The sequence below is a fragment of the Oenanthe melanoleuca genome, chromosome 3 (genome assembly GCF_029582105.1).
Source record: "Oenanthe melanoleuca isolate GR-GAL-2019-014 chromosome 3, OMel1.0, whole genome shotgun sequence".
NCBI classification, from domain to species: domain Eukaryota; kingdom Metazoa; phylum Chordata; class Aves; order Passeriformes; family Muscicapidae; genus Oenanthe; species Oenanthe melanoleuca.
Genome location: NC_079336.1, coordinates 74,404,472 through 74,421,603, shown reverse-complemented (window position 1 = coordinate 74,421,603; position 17,132 = coordinate 74,404,472).

Genomic DNA, 17,132 nt, shown 5'->3' with positions numbered 1-17,132 from the left:
TATGTTTGCATGTGAAAAAGTAGCATTTCTCTTTGGTGTTGTGTTGGTGTTGTCTGTGGCAAGGTATTTCAGCAGCATCTGATTTCCTGGAGGTTGAGACAGTTTCTGAAACTGCTGGTGAAATCAAACTGTGTTTGAAATCACTGTGGCATCTTTAAAGGCAGCTATCATCTGTGTAATCAGGAAGATAATCCCAATGGCTCCCCAAAATCAGTCTCAGCAGACAGTAGACAGGGCTTCTCCTTCCCCTCTGAATCTGGCTGATTCTCACACATTGCACAAGCTTCCGCTGGCATTTCTTAGCCTGTTCCCTAAGCCCTGGACTTGACTTTCTGTCTGCTGCCTCCCAGCAGCCACACATACCATCTGCCACTCAAAGGATAAAAGAGTCCTGTCAACACAACAGCTGACCAAGAAAAAGAGTAATTCACCAATGTGTTTATTCGCTGAAGAGCACTCGATCACTTCTATCAATGGTGACAAAGAGGATTTAATAGGAACATACAATAATTCTGTTGTTGTTTCAAAATCCCACTAGCCACAATAATGGCTGCTGAAGCACTTATCATTGTTATGTGATTCCTATTAGCCTATTCTCAAGGAAGCCAAAGAAGAGGGATTGTACTGTTTCATCAAAAATACATTTAATATTATTTAAGAGTTTGTAATTTCAAGTATTGGCTTCCCAAAATCCCCTGTTTTTCTTCATCTCCTAGTAGCTCTTCTGCATAACTCTGGACTGCAAAAAAAATATCATTCTGTGCCTTAATCCACTGTGACATTATAAAACAGCTAGCAGGGTCATCCTGGCCAAAGGCTTCTGAATGGTTGGGTTTTTTCCTGTAGTAAGTCAGAAGGCCCTGCACAATTTGCTGCTAGATTTGTACTGTCAGTAGCTGTATGCTGCCATCAGAAGAGAGACAAGCAGCCAGAGTAGCTGGACTGTTTAGGGAATGGGATATTTATTCCAGTTTAATTAATTTCTAAGTAATAAATAGATATTTCCAAAGTGGAAAGTTAGAAATGGACATGAAAATTTTTATTTGTTCTTTTCAATGTAGGATTAAGAAAAGAATATTTTTAATTAAATTTCTCTTAATTATACGGCTACAGCCATTTACCATGTGAATAAGCAATACTTGCTCACAGGGTTGTGAAGAGGATAATGGTTTTAAGAAAGAAAATGAAAATGAGGTTATGGTTTTGAACTTTCTTTTTTTGAAATTTCAAATGCTCTGTTACATTCAAAAATAGTTTTTTCACCTTGAGAAATTAAGACACTATTCATATTCAACCTTCAGAGTCCTTCTCCTTTACTGAATTGAAACAGTTGTTTCCAAAATCTAATATATGTGTCAGACTCTGAACTCAGTCCTTTATCTCCTTTTGATTAGCTAAATAGTTGTAGTTAATGGGCTTTCTCATAGATGATGTTTATTTTCCAGGTAACTGATTAGCAGTGCTCCAGCTACACTTCCTGAAGTGAAGTGTTACAGTGCAACTCAGGCCAGGACTGTGACATGGTTATGGAAAAGGTGAGTGAACAACCATCTTCTGTCATGGCCTTGTTCCATCTTCCATGCTGTGAGCAGTGGGATTCCTAGGGCACCAATTTTGTCTCCTGATTATTCCTGGAATTCCCCTTTGCTGGCTTTTGTTCAAACAATGATTTTGGTACAGAGCTTATAGGACAAGTAAGATTGGTCATGTCCATGTTAAACATTCTTGTGGCTTTTCTCTGAAGTTCCTATAATTTATCAGCATCCCTTTTGAACTTCAGGCACTAGGCCAGAACAGTATTGCAGCAGTATTTGCTGAGGACTGCGTGCAGACATGGGATAGCCTCCTGCTGGATGCACCCCTGGGTATCTGCTCATGTATCCAAGAGCAGCATTGTCTCTTTGAGCAGCATGTCACACTGGGAGCTCCTGTTCAGCTCACAGAGCAGCATGACTCCAATATGTCTCCAGCGACCTAAGGCTCATGAAAGAGATCCCTTTTTTCCCCAACTTCAGTTAATCATGAAGGGAAACAAGATTACATTAAGGTCTTTTTAACCTTTTTTTTTTTCCCCTGGGGACTAACTTCATTCCTGTGCCCCAGAAACAAAGGTCTTAGGTATGAATGGCTAGATGGCTGAAAAGATCCATTCTCTTTCTTTGTTCAGGCAATATATAACAGATGCCAGCAAAGGTATTGAAAGAACTTTTGGTATGGGCATATGCATTCCTTTGACTGGGTGTTTGCGTGCAAGAAAGTTTATGTAATTATGATAGTAAGAGCTGATATTTGAATACTGTCCTTGCTGCAAACTACTAATTAAAGTTGAACAGGACTACCCTATTTATCCTACTGCTGGTACTGGGAGCTGCTCCAAAAAACTGTTCAAAAGATCAGTGCAAAAAAAACCTAAGAAAAATACAGTATGCAAGTGAGTAGTGGGCAGAGTGTAAAGGGCATGTATATCCAAGCTGCTGTGAGGTTCCTAATTACTGTAAGGTAATGTATTCATGTGACAGAATCTGGCTAAGATTCTTCATCCTTCCTCATTATTACTGTTGGCAGCTCCCTAGGCTCCTGCCAGGGAAATCCAGCCCCAAGGTGCTGTGTGCTGCATGCCCAGCAACCTGAACATCAGAGGCTGATAAAGATGTCTGGTGACAATCGAGGGACGGAAAGAATTAAGTAAGGAATTTCATAGCCACACACGAGGGTGGTGCTGGGGAAGAGGGGATAGACACAAAAAGTATTTTTCAATAGAAGTACCCAGCTTACCAGCAAGATCAGCTGAGGACAGAAAAGGAAGTTGAGTTGAGCTGGTAGATCTAAACAAAACAAACCAGGAGCTGGGCTGTAACGTAAGGATGATCCTCCATAGCAGCAAGCAAATGAAGGCAGAAGCATGTGCAGGCTTCATTGCTTCATTATGAACTCCCTCGTAGTGCTCTGTACTTGGCAGGCTCCCGACTCACCCTCTGTGCCAGAGGATTTTCCTGGCTAAAGCAGTCTGCTGGCAGATGCTCCCCCACCTCAGACCCAGAGATAGCATCTCCCAAACAGCCTTGTGACTAAGAGGAGGATGACTATATTATCATTAGGGTATCCTGAAAAATATAGATAGGAATGCTGGTTACAGGAAAAGCCTTGAACATTGCCATGCTCACAGGAACAGATAGCTTAGTGTGTGAGGTTACTCACAGTGAGATTTTCCCTTTAAGACAGGGTTTACTTGCAACCTTTAGTCTGTAATACCAAGGTAGGAAAAAGTAAAACAAAACTCCGTATTAAAGCTACATTTGGAAAGCATCCTCTTCAAGGCCTTCATGGGCTCATGGTACTGCAGGCCACAGTGCCCCAGCTGTGGTGTGCTCTGGTGTGCACTCAGAGACACTGTATGTGGCTTTTCAGCTCAGGCACAACCCCTGCCTTGGTAGAGACAGCCTTTCCCAGCCAGGATGGCAGGGCTGCTCTCTTTCTGTCTGCTTGTCCCGTTTTTCAGAGTACTGAAATATTACATGGTACTAAGTGGATTATGTCATGTCTTCTCCCTTCCTCTTGCCTGCTTCCCACCCTTAAATTCACTTGATTAATATTTCTATTGTATACTTTAATTAGCACAATCCTGGCTGCAGGCTACCTTCCCCTGCTCCTGGCCTCTTTTAATCACAGCAGTTTATATAATATATACGTTATTTTTAAAATGTTAATTGTGCAAGTACCTTTTAGGATTTCTAATGTTTAGCTTGCTGTGACCTTTGCACAGGATCTGCCTGTGACATACATTCAGCATACCCCAGTTTGTGGTGGCAGGCTGCCAAAACTACCCTGCCTCTTATCACCTCTTCCCCTTACAGTTTGTTAGATTTCTGGGAAACACTGCCACAGGTGTTAATGCAGTGAAACCCTATCTGTATCTGTTCCTTAACACCTATCCTGTGCTGTGCCAAATTAAAAGGTTGCCTTTGATTGGCATCTAAGAGGGTCTGCATTTATGGCACAGCAGAGGCTGAGAATACAGACTAGCCCAGTGAACTGGAGCAGAGGTTTCCATCTCTCAGGAGGGGTGCAAAGAGGAGGTCCTGTACCCAGAGGGGGGTGCCAGCCCCTCGAGGTGAGAAGTGCCTCCAATGACTTTCTGCTGCTGTAAACTCTGAACTCCTGCAGCAGCCTGAGCCACACCGGTGGGTGCAGGTACAGCAACCCACTGACCAAGGTCACTCTGTTCTCTCTCTGTAATGTGAGTACCTATTGAGAGGTGCCAATGATAAAGCAATCCTGACAGTGACAATTATGCCATTTCACAGTGCCAACCTAAGCATGCAGTGCCAGAGGCAGATCTCAAAAGAGGGTGACCTCTGGCAGTGAAAAAAAGAAAAAGCAACAGTGAGCAGCTGGGAGGGGGCCCAGGAGCTTCAGTCCCTGACCCAGTTCAGCTGCAGATCCAGCAACACACCCAGGCAAAGCCTTATTAACATCTTTACAAATTTCTGCAATATCTGGGTGTTGTCTGAAGGTTTGCCTTGAGCACGCCCACGCAACTGAGCCTCAGCTGAGTTGGGCTGTAGAATATACAGGGAAAGTAGAATTACAGGGAAAAGTAACAATGCTTCTTTTTAAGAAATAGATAGCAGCATCTGAAATAAGTCACTGTGCTTGACTTAGCCAAACCAAATTCCTGGTGTCTGGAGTTTTGTCTATCAGTTTTGACTATAGCAGGATTAGATACAATATGCATGAATATACTGTGCAACCATGCAAAACCAAATAGTGCCGCAAAGTTAATTGTGGTTTAATTAATACAATCTGCTGCTCCACGCTCCACCAAGCTTTTGATTATTTGTCCATCTTTAGGTTTTCAACAAAGCATTCCTGCACTGTTGGATGCCTTCAGAAAAAGAAGAAAAAATGTATCTTCCTTTCCATTTTGGAAGTTTGGCTTGATTTCAATCCATTTTATTCAATAAAATAAATTTTTTTGGTTTATTAACAACACATTTGGCGTGTCCATTTTTCAAGATTTTTTAAGATTCTAAATTTTTGTGAAATTCAGAGTGAAGAATATGAAATATTTTCTACACATGGCACAAAAACTAAAGAAATTTGAAAACATGTTTTAGTTAAGGACATAAACGTGTTCCTGAAATACTAAATTTACTTGTAAACTTTGTTGAACAATTTCCATTTCATGTCTCAAACTCCAGCTTTTAAAAACATATCTGTCTTAACTACAAGATGGTACTTTTGCCCACTCACAGCATTTCACACTGGGTATTTTTTTCTTCATGGTTATTTGGTGTAAAAGGCTAAAAAAAAAGCATATTGTTCTGAGCATTGTGGACAGCTTTTCCAGACGGGGAAAATGGAGGGTTTTATGACCTAGTAAAGCAGAGTTCCCAGGGGGCTGGTCTGCTTTTTTTCCACTCTTCCCTTTAGGATTTTCTGAAAGCATTTTACTTACTGTTGACTGTGCAGTACATTTATAGTCTTGTATTTTTAGGGTTTTGTGTGTACCTCCCATGCGCACATCCCATGCACACAGAGGTGTCACAGCTCATGTCTGTACACTCACTCAGACCTGACCAAAGATTCAAACTGGTGCAGGGTTTGGAAAGGTTTCCCCCTTTCCCTAGGCAGAAATTTGCTCACTGCTTAGAATGGGTTAAGGTGAGTGTTCAGGGGGCAGCAGCCCTGGCAGGAGGGGAGCCCTTGGACAGGTGCCTGCTCCAGCCTGAGGTGTGCCCTCATTCAGCCCCCAGGGCTGTGCCCCAGCCAAAAGCCTGTGCCCTCCCATCACTTCCCAGAGCCAAAGGTAAGCAGAAGCAGTGCAGCAAGGTTTGAAAGGGTGAAACGCCTTTGTCTGCTCTCTTGTTATCCTGAACAGCTGGGTTAGAGCTGCATGCAGCCCATGGCCATGAATGGCAATATTAACTTTAAAAAGAAAATCCTAGCTTTGATTGGCTGAGCCAGCTGTCTGATGGCACAGCTTTCCAGCAACTTAGAATTTCTTTGTAATTAGGGAATTGTTGCAAAATAGGGAACGATACCATTATATGAAGACTGAAACTGGTATAGCCAAATTTACCTTATAGTTGTATGTAAATTAATAATCTAATTTTGAAAGGAAATCAGAACCTAACAGCTGCTGTGACTTTTCTTAAAACTGTTTTAGAAAGAGTCAGATTATGATTGTTTTGAGTATTTGGACTCCTGATAGCTTAGAGTATATTTCTGCTCATTGTTAATTTTTTTTTTTTTAGCTGTTAAATGTGTGAATGCCTTAAAACTTAAACTACATTAAAAGTATTTTGTTTTCGATACAGGGGTCCAGTGTGAATTTCATGTTCGATACATGAGCCAGGATGTGATTAATTGTCAAGTAACTGTATGCCAATACTTAATGAGTTTTTAAACTGATAAGCTTCACCATCGATGAAACATTCTAATATTTAGTGTTTTCTAGAACATTATTGGAGTGTGTTTTCTCTAATATATCCAATTATAAAAGTCTTAATTCCACATTATTTAAATATTCTGTTAAGGCTATGTTATTTAAATGGGTTTTTTTAAGGCTGAAGCTTAGTTATTTAACTGATAAATCTACTAGTCTAGTTAATAATTCTTAAATATCACACATTCTTTAGTGGTTTAAGATAAGACCATTATCTATACCTCTGTAAAAGAAATTTATATTAACAATTACAAGGTATTAGGAAGCACACTGGATATAAAGTCCTGTATAAACATAGAGGTTGTTATTAATCTGTAAGTGAAGTGCTAACAGACTTGCAGATAACTCGATGTACATGTTATCAACTCAGGAAAAGCCTGAACTTTGCTAAGGTGGAATGAAAGTTCCCACATGGAAAGCAGGGAGTCGGTGTAAAGTGGTGGTGCATAAATGGAGGCTGGAAATTGAGAGTGTCAGCTTCACAAAGAAGTGGTGGAGCAATGGAAATGAGGCTATGAAAATGCCACTGGAATGCCTGTGCCCCAGGGCTCATTGGGTTGCTCCCAGCAATCAGGACTGCACTGTTGGCAGTCTCACCCTGCAATCTTGCTTTATGGTCCATCTTGTTCTTGTGTAATGAAAGGGGCTGGCTTCCTGTCCTGTTAAGCTTCCATTTACCTGGACGTTGTACTCAGGAGAACTGGGCTATAATTCTGTGAATGTTTCCAGCACAGGGCAGGAAAAGAGACAGACATATGAGTGGAAAAGTGTCAAGACTGCAAAGCGCAGGCATCCTTGTATTCCAGCTCCTTGAATTTAAAAGGACACCTAAGCCATGTTCTTTGCTGGATCAAAACTTACTTGTACAAGGTGCAGCATGTTCCACCTCTTCTTCCCTGAATGTATTTTCTCACACTGTCCTGGAAGTTTCTGCTGTTTCCCCTTCTCCTTTCACAGTCTCCATAGCACCACCATTTCCGTGGCTGTGTGTCTCTCCCCTCTGTGTTTCTGCTTGTCCTTGTAAGGTGGGAGCAGGCTGTGGTTGGGTGCAGCAGATGTGGCTGTGGCAGGAGGGGGTTTTCACACTTCAGGCTGAGCCCCTGCCCCCAAAACACAACCAGCTGTGCCTGCAAGACACAGGAACCCTGTTGGGCCTTCAGCCCTGTAAATGGCTGCACACTTGAAATCCACTGTGCCTAATTAAAGCCTTTTCCAGCACACCAGGGAAAAAAACAAGTAATATCCGACATCCTTTTGCCACCCAAACTGCTGTGTGCTTTAGAAAGTCCAGTGTTGGCCTTGCTTTCCTTGACTTTTCCCCTGTGTAAAATGGGGGTACAGCTTGCCAGTGTGTTGAAGTCTATAAATGAAAAGCGTTGCATAGGTGTGAGTATTATTAGCTGCTTAATAGAACTAGACAGTGTTACAAATGTACCTGATACAATGAGCCACAGCAGTCTCAGCTTAAACTGAGATAGTTGATATTTTTGCTGAGAACTGCTGCATTACAAGGGAAAAAAATTGCTGTAGCTTGCCTGTAACTCCATCAAAATTTCTGTTTACCTGTGTCAAATGCAGCAGAGACCAAGGCTGAAAAGATCGGTTTTTGGCTCACATGTTTTTCAGTGTCTCTTTCAAAAAAATGTAATGTTGAACAGCTAAGCACCTTTTCTTTCTCTTAAAGCCTCACAAGAGATTTCCTGACAGGTTAGTACATCCTATCATATCTACTGGCACCTGTGTGCTCAGTGTCTTTGTCCCACAGAGGTGCTTTCCTTGAGACGGGATGACAAAATCAGTTCTGGAGACCAGCAAAGCAGAAGCATGATTTGCCATCAAAAATTAAGCTTGGAATGAACACACCACCAAGATGTTTCTGTCTTGCATCTGCTCACTGAGAGTGGCTGTATGCAAAAGTGACTGGACCATGATCCATGTAGAGTTGTGGAGAGGAAATCTGTGAAACTAAGCTGGGAAAACATGGGGTTTTCCAAGTGAACATCTCTGGGCTGAGGAGCACCAGGCTGTGCATGTTTGTACAGTGTGTATCACAACTGCAACCAGCACAGGGAGTTGGCTTCTAACAGGGACAAGTGGGGGGCTTTTCTCTACTACCTTGCACTGTTACTTTTTGGTAGAGTCCCCTAGCTCCTTTTTCTCTGACTCTGTAACACCTCATAAAACAAAGTGCTTGGTTGACTTGCTGGCTTATAACAATGAAACTCATATGTATAACTTAGAGATTTTTCTTAGCCTTTTTTATTTGTTTGTGCTCCACCTTCCACTTCTGAATCCACAGGCTACTATAGCATTTCCACTGAATTTCAAAGATTTTTCCCTACGTGCCAGTTAGTTGTGCCTAAGCTTTAATTTGAATATTTTTTTAGAGTATAATAAGTAACAGCTAATTGAGAAACAATACACTGAATACTTTTCAATAATATCTAGAGAGGTACTATGGTACCAAAAAATTTGTACTGATTTTTCCTAAAGAACTTGGAAACAAAACAGTGTAGCCATTGTATTTGAAACATTAGAGCAATTGTTCAGTATGTGTGGTGCAGCCCTAAATTTCTATGTCAGTGCCAGCTTTGAGGTTCTGTAAATTGTGGTGTTGTGGGCATGCACATGTTTAAACAAGTGCTTTCCTATCTCCAGGTTATACAGTCATATTTATGTATATGGTTTGGAAAAGCCACACAACACTCTAAAGCGATAAAAGGGAACCTAAACCATGTGTTTGGCTTTCACACCATTTACTTTTTAAAAAAGAGAAAAACATATTATGGGGCTTTGATTTTGTTCTCTAAGTACATTAACATGTCTTATATAAAAATCCTAATGAATTTATTCTTGTATACCATAAAACTTATAGGTAGAAAAAGACCTAGCTGAAACAAAGAAATAAACAGAGAATAATTAGCTGCCTGCAGTAGAATGTGTTTTGTTCCATAGTTTCTGTTACCTCAGTATGCTTGTAATCCTGTGACTTTAAACATCTTTAAATTACAGGTTTATGCAGCCAGAATATTGGTGTAGCTCCTTTTGTACTCAACAGGCTACCTAGTGGCTTAACCTACTATTGAAGGTCAGCAGAATACCATTCATCTTCCAAAATGCCTGGACATCACCAGCTGCACTTCTGGAGATATCTTGGAAAATGAAACTGTGAGAACATTCCAAGCAGTTCGGTGGGATTATTATCTTTGACAAGATTCTCTTGACAGTACACAAACCTTTGTGCATGTATCACTGTAATACCCAATAAAAATCAGAAGTCCCTTTGGGACTGTTTCTTGCTGTCCACAGTATTTCACATGGGCTGAGAATATAAGGATTCAGCACTACAATGAAAACTAACTCATGGTTTCTCACCCACATTTTCAGTTTAAGCATTCTTTGTTACTTTGAATGTTATTTTCTTACTTTTGAAGAAAAGTTTCTCATGTACCTCCCCTAATGTAACACCTAGGCCTGGAAGATGCTAATCACTGTACTGTACTGTACTGTATTTGGATAAAATAGGTTATATTCTGAGTCAGTGTTTCTGGTTTAGTAAGTCACATAAGTAAAAACATTTTCTTATTTATAATTCTTGCTGGAATTAGGCTGTGGGAACAATGGTTGTATATAATTGTTAAGACTGTGTAAGACTAGTTGATTACAGGATCAGACAGTACACTCAGAGTATTAGGTCTTCTCCAGTATAAGACCCTTTATTCAAATTAGAAGTGAAGTTTAACAGGCAGTGCTAGCCCTTGAAACCATGTTCTGTGTCCTTCACCACACTCTGCTGGTTTGTGTCTAAGCCTTGTACACGGCAGTGCTGCGAGGAATGACCACAATGCCTACAGCATAATTTCCTGACAGAGACATGATCAAAGAGTATAAGAGGAGCATCTCCCTGACTGAAAAACATTAAGAAGATTAGTGGCTGCTTTAGAAATAATCAATGTGAGAAGGTAAGCATGTTGTTTTGATTAGAGAGCCAGACCTAGGAAAAACAGTAAGATGAGTAAAAGAGTGAGGAACACTGCAGAAGGAAAGCAGAAGAAATTTTGGGTTGTTATTGCAGAGGGCTTTTATTCTCATTAGTATTAGGGGTTGGTATTGTTTTCAGCTATGAAGGGTAATTTAGATTATGCTGATCTTATATCACTGAGACAAGGAGCTGGACAGATTATGCAGAAGAGAATTGTGTGACTCATGGAAAGAGTAACCAGTGAAGAACTTGCTCAACTTGAACTCTTGCTTATAGGGATTTTATTTACCCTGGGGGGAGGGTGAAATTTTCCAGCTTGGCATAGAGCTAAACTACTTTACCAGCGAGAGAGAATTTGGAGCCTCATTTGCTGAGAAGATAAGCTTTCATGATACAGGCTTACATGTTCTGAAGATTATTGCACAGCCAGAGAGGAAAAAGAAGCTTTAAAGCATGGGAGTTTTTAGCTGTGAACACAAGCTAATGAAGTATTCAACACATGTACCTAACTAGATGGTCAAATTAACTCTCTTTCATTCAATACACAGGACAAACCATCAAACATTTATTTAGAGCAGGCACACTTAACAAAAAAGGAGAAATTCTCCCTACTTTGAGGATCCCTAGGAGCTCTTTCAACAATATAATACCCATATTCTCCTTCACTAAATGCTCCTTAGAGAATTCACTCAAAACTATTTTATGATTTTTATTTGCAATCTGAATAATAAGCTACCTGTCTGGTGACATCATTATGGGCACTTAAAAAAAATTAGCTGTGGAAACATTTGGAAAGAGTTCTATTCAAGAAAATTACTTGCTAAAGAGGTTTGTTTAATTTAAATGCAAATTCAACTTAGCTCATCTGTACAAAAAAATTTTAAAAGAAAGAAGAAAAACCCCCCAGCTTCCCTGATGTGCTGATCAGAGCTCTTAATAGCAACCTAAAACATGCATAAGTTAAAAAAACTCCCCAGTTTCTCCAGAACAGGGCAGAATTTAATCCTCAGGCACAGCCTGCCTGAAAAGTTGGACATCACAAAGACAAGATGAGATTTGGATGCAGAGTCAAAACAAACTCTTTTAATAGGTGAGTTATAAATATGGAATTTTTTTTCTTTACAAACCCTACATGAAATTGTGAGGAAATACTGTAACTGCTTTTGTAAATATTTTGTTCAGTGTAACTATTTGTAAAAAGACTTTGTTCTACCCAATTGTATTGTCAAGTAATTGAGATCCTCTCTGCAAGAAAAACAAATCCTAAATTCTTTCAGAGGGAAAAAGCCCACCTCATTTTAAGACTAAGAAAGCTTAAGAAAAGGTAGCAGGTGTGAAAGTTCAATTTATTAGCCCTATCTTTGAGAAGAGCTAAATCAATTAGTATAAATCTCTTCTAGTCTTTGAAAGATACATGATAATAGCTGACAAGAAAAGACTGAAGAACTGTACAATTTTGGCTTGGAAAAGCTGCTTTAAATGCTGAAACATGGAAGATGAAAATGTCAATACTTGATGAGTTGAACTGTAAAAAATCATAAGAGATTCCTGCAAACCCTGAAAATGTTATGTATTGTATCTTTCACAAAACTGGCAAACACTCAAAAAAACCACTGGTGTTTTTGCCAGTCAGTGCTAAAGACTTACATATGGTCTTAGTTCAGGTTTTCTTGACCGGAGAGGCTTTCTCTCAATTTAAATTGTTGGCAGTCATAATTTCTGATTTTCATAATTGCAGTTGCCTTTAAATCAACTCTGGAAATCATCAAACTTAGAGTCTTGGAGCAGAATTCTGTTCCTTGTCAGCCTACAGCCCCACAGAAAATGGGGGGCAACATAGGTTAGTTCAGCTTTGAAGGAGTAAAGGTACTACTTGATTTTAGGTCAGAGATGGACATCAATGTGCTTTGAACATGAACAGAGGAGAAGCTTCTGTGCAGAGGTAGATAATTCCTTTTATCTTCAGATTACTTTCTTTCAGTTCAAGATTGTAGGTACACTGATAGGTCAAAACTGTGGTCCTTGAAAATGCTACACTTGTTTTAGAAGAAAAGTATAGGAATCTGCTTCCTTTTTTTTTTTTTTTTTTTTTTTTCAGAAAATTTTAAACTTTAATATGAACAAAACACTAGGATCCTGAATCTAGAGAACCTGAATTTTTTGTGTGCTGCTGACTAAAAGTCGACACAAGCAAAATGACAGAAAAAGGCTGCATGAGCTGAAGCTTCATGCTACAAATGCCTGCTTCCCTGGATGACCCTGATCTGGACAAATAAGTTGTTCTTCTCTTTACAGCCCACGTACGTGTGACTCCAACAAGGATCTCACTTACAGACGGGCTGTTTAGCACTGAGGCACATCCTCCAGAGGTTTTTTCCAGCTAGGAATGCCGATGAGTAGAGCTGAAAGACTCTCTGCTCGCTGCTCGTGCGTGCTGCCTGTGATTCTACCTTGCCCTGCACATCCGTGTGTTCCAACAATCCAGCCTGCAGATGTGCAGCTTTTGGAACCCGCCTGCTTTTGTGTGCCTCTGCCGGGCCATGGAGCCGCCCTGGGAGAAGGGAGGGAGGAAGAAGGAGGAGAAGGAAAGCTCAGGCTGTCCCTGGCGTGGCTCCGGTGCCAGGGAGGGGAGCTGCGCTCCGTGACTCGGGGCAGTGTCTGCCAGCAGCGCGGAGCCCTGCCCGTGCCCCCATGGACCACGAGCCCTCTGCTGTTTACACTCATCTGCTGCTGCTTCAGGGAAGCACGGGAAATTGCCATGGCAGGTTTGAAACAATCTGACTGTTATAGAGGCTTATTTTAAATACAGCTGTTAAGGGAGGATAACAATTTATGATTTTCATAATCGTGGCTTCTTTTTTTTTCCCCTTAGGTTCAGGTGAACACTGCAAAACTGACTATCATCTGAGAAAGATTCTAATCAAGTAGTCACGCACATCACTTCAATCTGGCTAATTAGAGACCATGCTTTTAGAGACCTCATCAGCTAATCCTCTTTGCTATAAGGACAGACTGAATTTGTATTTTCTGAATGCAGGTGCTGGGCTGGTGTAAACCTCTGCAGTACTATTATGTTACAACCTACCTGGTGGCAAGATCAGTTCAGACTGTGCCTGGAATCATCTATGAGCCCAGGTGTTTAGCCTTTTCCTGGGGTCTGCTCATCCCTTCTGGCATGTCCTGGCTCTCCAAGTAAATCTCCTTTCTCAGCTGTAGCCTGTACCAGAAAGTCTTCTACATTATCACCCTGCAGGCTTGCTTTCTTGAAACTGGTTTCTGACCCACCCAAAATGGGCAGCAGCTGTGCCTGTTTCCACCCGAGGCTGCTTGTTAGGCATGATGCCACAGCTCATCACAGATGCAAATAGTAACTGGGGGTTGAGGGGACCCTCAAAGCTCAGACCAGGGTCAGTTCAAGCATGCTGATGCAAAACACAGACACGACATTAAACATCTCTGCAAACATGTCTTGCTATGGGAGGAAAAGTGATGGAGATGAAAGCCCAACATTTTATTCCCTACCAACTTTAAAAATGGGGGGAAAAAAAGCTTGTAATTTTCATTCCGTCATCTTCCAGCACAAACCATGAAAAAGCAGCAGACAGAGAACTTATACACACACTCCCAGCCTCTAACATTGGTGTGCTGGGAGCTGCCTAAGTGCATCATTAGAAGTAGCATTCTGCCCTTTTTTTAATTCAGAGAGCCAGGATCTGCTGCTCTGCGTGCCCAGCTGGTCTTTAAACAATTAGCCTGACAGTCAAGCTCAGGTGCTAGGCAGGGCTGGGTTCCTGTCTCTGTGACATGCAAAGCAAGGTTAAACTGGACAGTAGATACCCAAGCTGTCCACCCAGCTTCATCTCAGGCTGTCAGAGGGGGAGACCAAACACGGACAAGGCTGTGAGAACATTACCTTTCAGGTTATTCAGCAGCTGCTGCAGAGGTAATTATGGCTGGTGTTCCCATGGGCCATGGCTCCTCTTTCCACAGTTTCATACCACTTCTGTCTGCTTCACTTCCACTGATTTGCTGGTCTGCCTAGTTTATGTACAATTATGAAAACTTTAAGACATTCTTCAATGCTAATTGAAGTCAGAAGCAGCTTCATTTTACACAGACTTTTTCCTTCAGCTTTCATAAGTCTGAGCACAGTGCAACACTGAAAAATCAGGGTCCACAGCTGAAGTTTATTTTTGTAGAGGTTAGTATTCTTGGCATACAACATACTCACACTGTGAGTAAATATTGTGATTAAATATTAGTTATAATATTTACTTTGCTTTTCTAAATAATATGTTAGCTTAAACATGTCTTCTCCTAAGGTAAAGTGAAATAATTGTATGTATTTTCCTATTTTTGTGCTCCTTTCCACCTAATTTCCTCTGCAGTTTGTTTATTTTCAGTGTACATGGGATTGTACAAAGAAACAAGCAATTGTAAGGAATAGTGTGCTAAAAGAGTTCTATAGGTATTTTAATTGTTTTGTAGACAAGATATATTTATTTCCTTGAGGCGAAGAATAATTGCAGCATCACAGGCAGAGATTTTCATATCTTGGAAAAAATCTTGTATTTTTGAATCAGTTATTTTCTGTATGTGAGGATGGCTGTGAAACTGCCAAATATTCTAGAAGGGATTTGCTAGTTTGGTAAAATGGAATTCAAAACTATACAAATCCACACAACTTCTTTTACTACGGCTATTGTCAGTAATTTATAAAGAAGCCTACTCCTACTTGCCTTAAGTGTGTATTTTGCTGAATATGGTGGTGGTCTGTGGTGACAGACTGGGATCAGACTTCTGCGAAACAGATCCAACTTTCAGTGTGTCTTAATGCAAGAAAAAGTCCTTATTGCAGACTCTTTTGGTAGTAGTCAGATTGGGAATGATGAGCCCTACTCCCACTATCATTACTTTGTTTTCTTTTCCAGTTCAGACTTTTGGCTCTGGAATATCTGCATGCTAATCTGCCGGCTTCAGAAACTGAGTGCCACACAGGATCTGTACTGCTCCAAGATGTGAATTCATATCATGGACCAAGCTCATCATAAAAATTCCTTGGCCCCTGGAAAGCTAATGTGCTTCAGGACCACGTGACTCTGGTCAGAAGAGCTGGCAGGAGTTACCACCTGGGCTGTGTGTACAGTGCCTCATGCAGCAGAGCCCTGATTGCAGTGGCAGTGGGAGAGTGGCCTTGGGAGATGATGGGTTCTTTCAGAGAAAGTGCTTGGGAAGGCACATTCATGCATCTTGGATTCAGCAAATCCAAGAAGGGGGAGGCAGAAGGTTGGTTACCCAAGGTAAGGTAGCGTGAGTCTGGAATTACTGGGATGTGCCAAGTATGGTCATTAGAGATCTCCAAATCACAAGCAAGGTCACCAGTAGTGAATGAGTACGGCAAAGCTCCGCTGCTTCCTTCCAAAGCCTCACACATCCATCCAGGCCTAGTCTGAGTTCCTTGGATGAAGTGCCTACATGAATAGAGTGAGCAGGACTTGTCCTTTTGTGAAACATTATTGATATTTTTAACTGTGGTAACACTCAGGAACAGTTGAGGCCTCAGGATATTAGTACAAACAGTAGAGTAATTGCAGTTTCTGCCTGAAGGAGCAAACAACAATCAGGTTTGGAAGGTACAGTTCTGTTTTGAAAAATAGCATGCAGAAATGACACTTAGATCTACATGGTCTTACTCTGCAAATCACATGTGTATTCAGAGTCACATGTGCTATATACTTTAGTAACATAATAAACACCAATTACTTCTTTTTCCTTCTCTGATGACAGACAGACTAAGCTGTTTTCTTTTATTCAAAAGAATTCCTCTCCACATTAAAGTCATGTTACCTGTACAGAGCTATGGCTAAAGGTGTAATTTAGAATGCAAAATACAGGATTTTTTTCAGATAATTGTATAGTACAGAAAAGGAAAAGAGCAAATACAGGTCTCCAGCTGATTCTCAGCTTACAAGAAATTACAGACTGCTTTTCCTCCTTCAGCTCAAAAGAAGTTTGAAGTAATATAACTGAAGCTAATGGAGCTACAGTACTGTAAAAGTTTTCTTAAATAGCCAAAATTGAGGCTAAATACAGCATTCAACCTTGTCAAACTCTAATGTTAAATGTGAGCTCCCAACCCAGGTTTCCTTACAAGCCAAGACATGCTGCCTGGTGGATCTACAAGATCAGCAGGGCCATTTAGTGAGCCCGTAGCTGGACACATCAGGCATTGCTGATCTTTAACTTACTGCCTGGCTAATGTGGACATGGAGTCACAGGGAGGTGCGGTGGTACTGGGATGTTTATTGCTGCCTCAGAGATCACCTGTGCTCAGGTGACCTCACCCTCAGTATAACTGCACATCCTCGCTGAAGAGTCATGCAAAGGTCCCTGCCTTGCCCTGTGAGCCTCTGCACCAAACACATCCTCCATGAGACACAGGGCAGCAGCTGCCTGATGAAAAGAATGGTGGAGGTCTGAGTGCTGCCAGCTTTGACAGCTCAAAACAATTGTCCTTCCTCATTCAACTCATGGGACTGACCCAAAGTCATGAGAGTTGAGCAAAAACATATATGGCAGTTTAGTTCTTCCTTTTATTTTGGTTTGAATAATGCTGGTTTGGTGGTTCTTGTAGATACTCACACTCCCCAACTCGCTTCTCCCCTGTCCATTAAGGCTTTAAACCTTGAAGCAGTCCTGCCA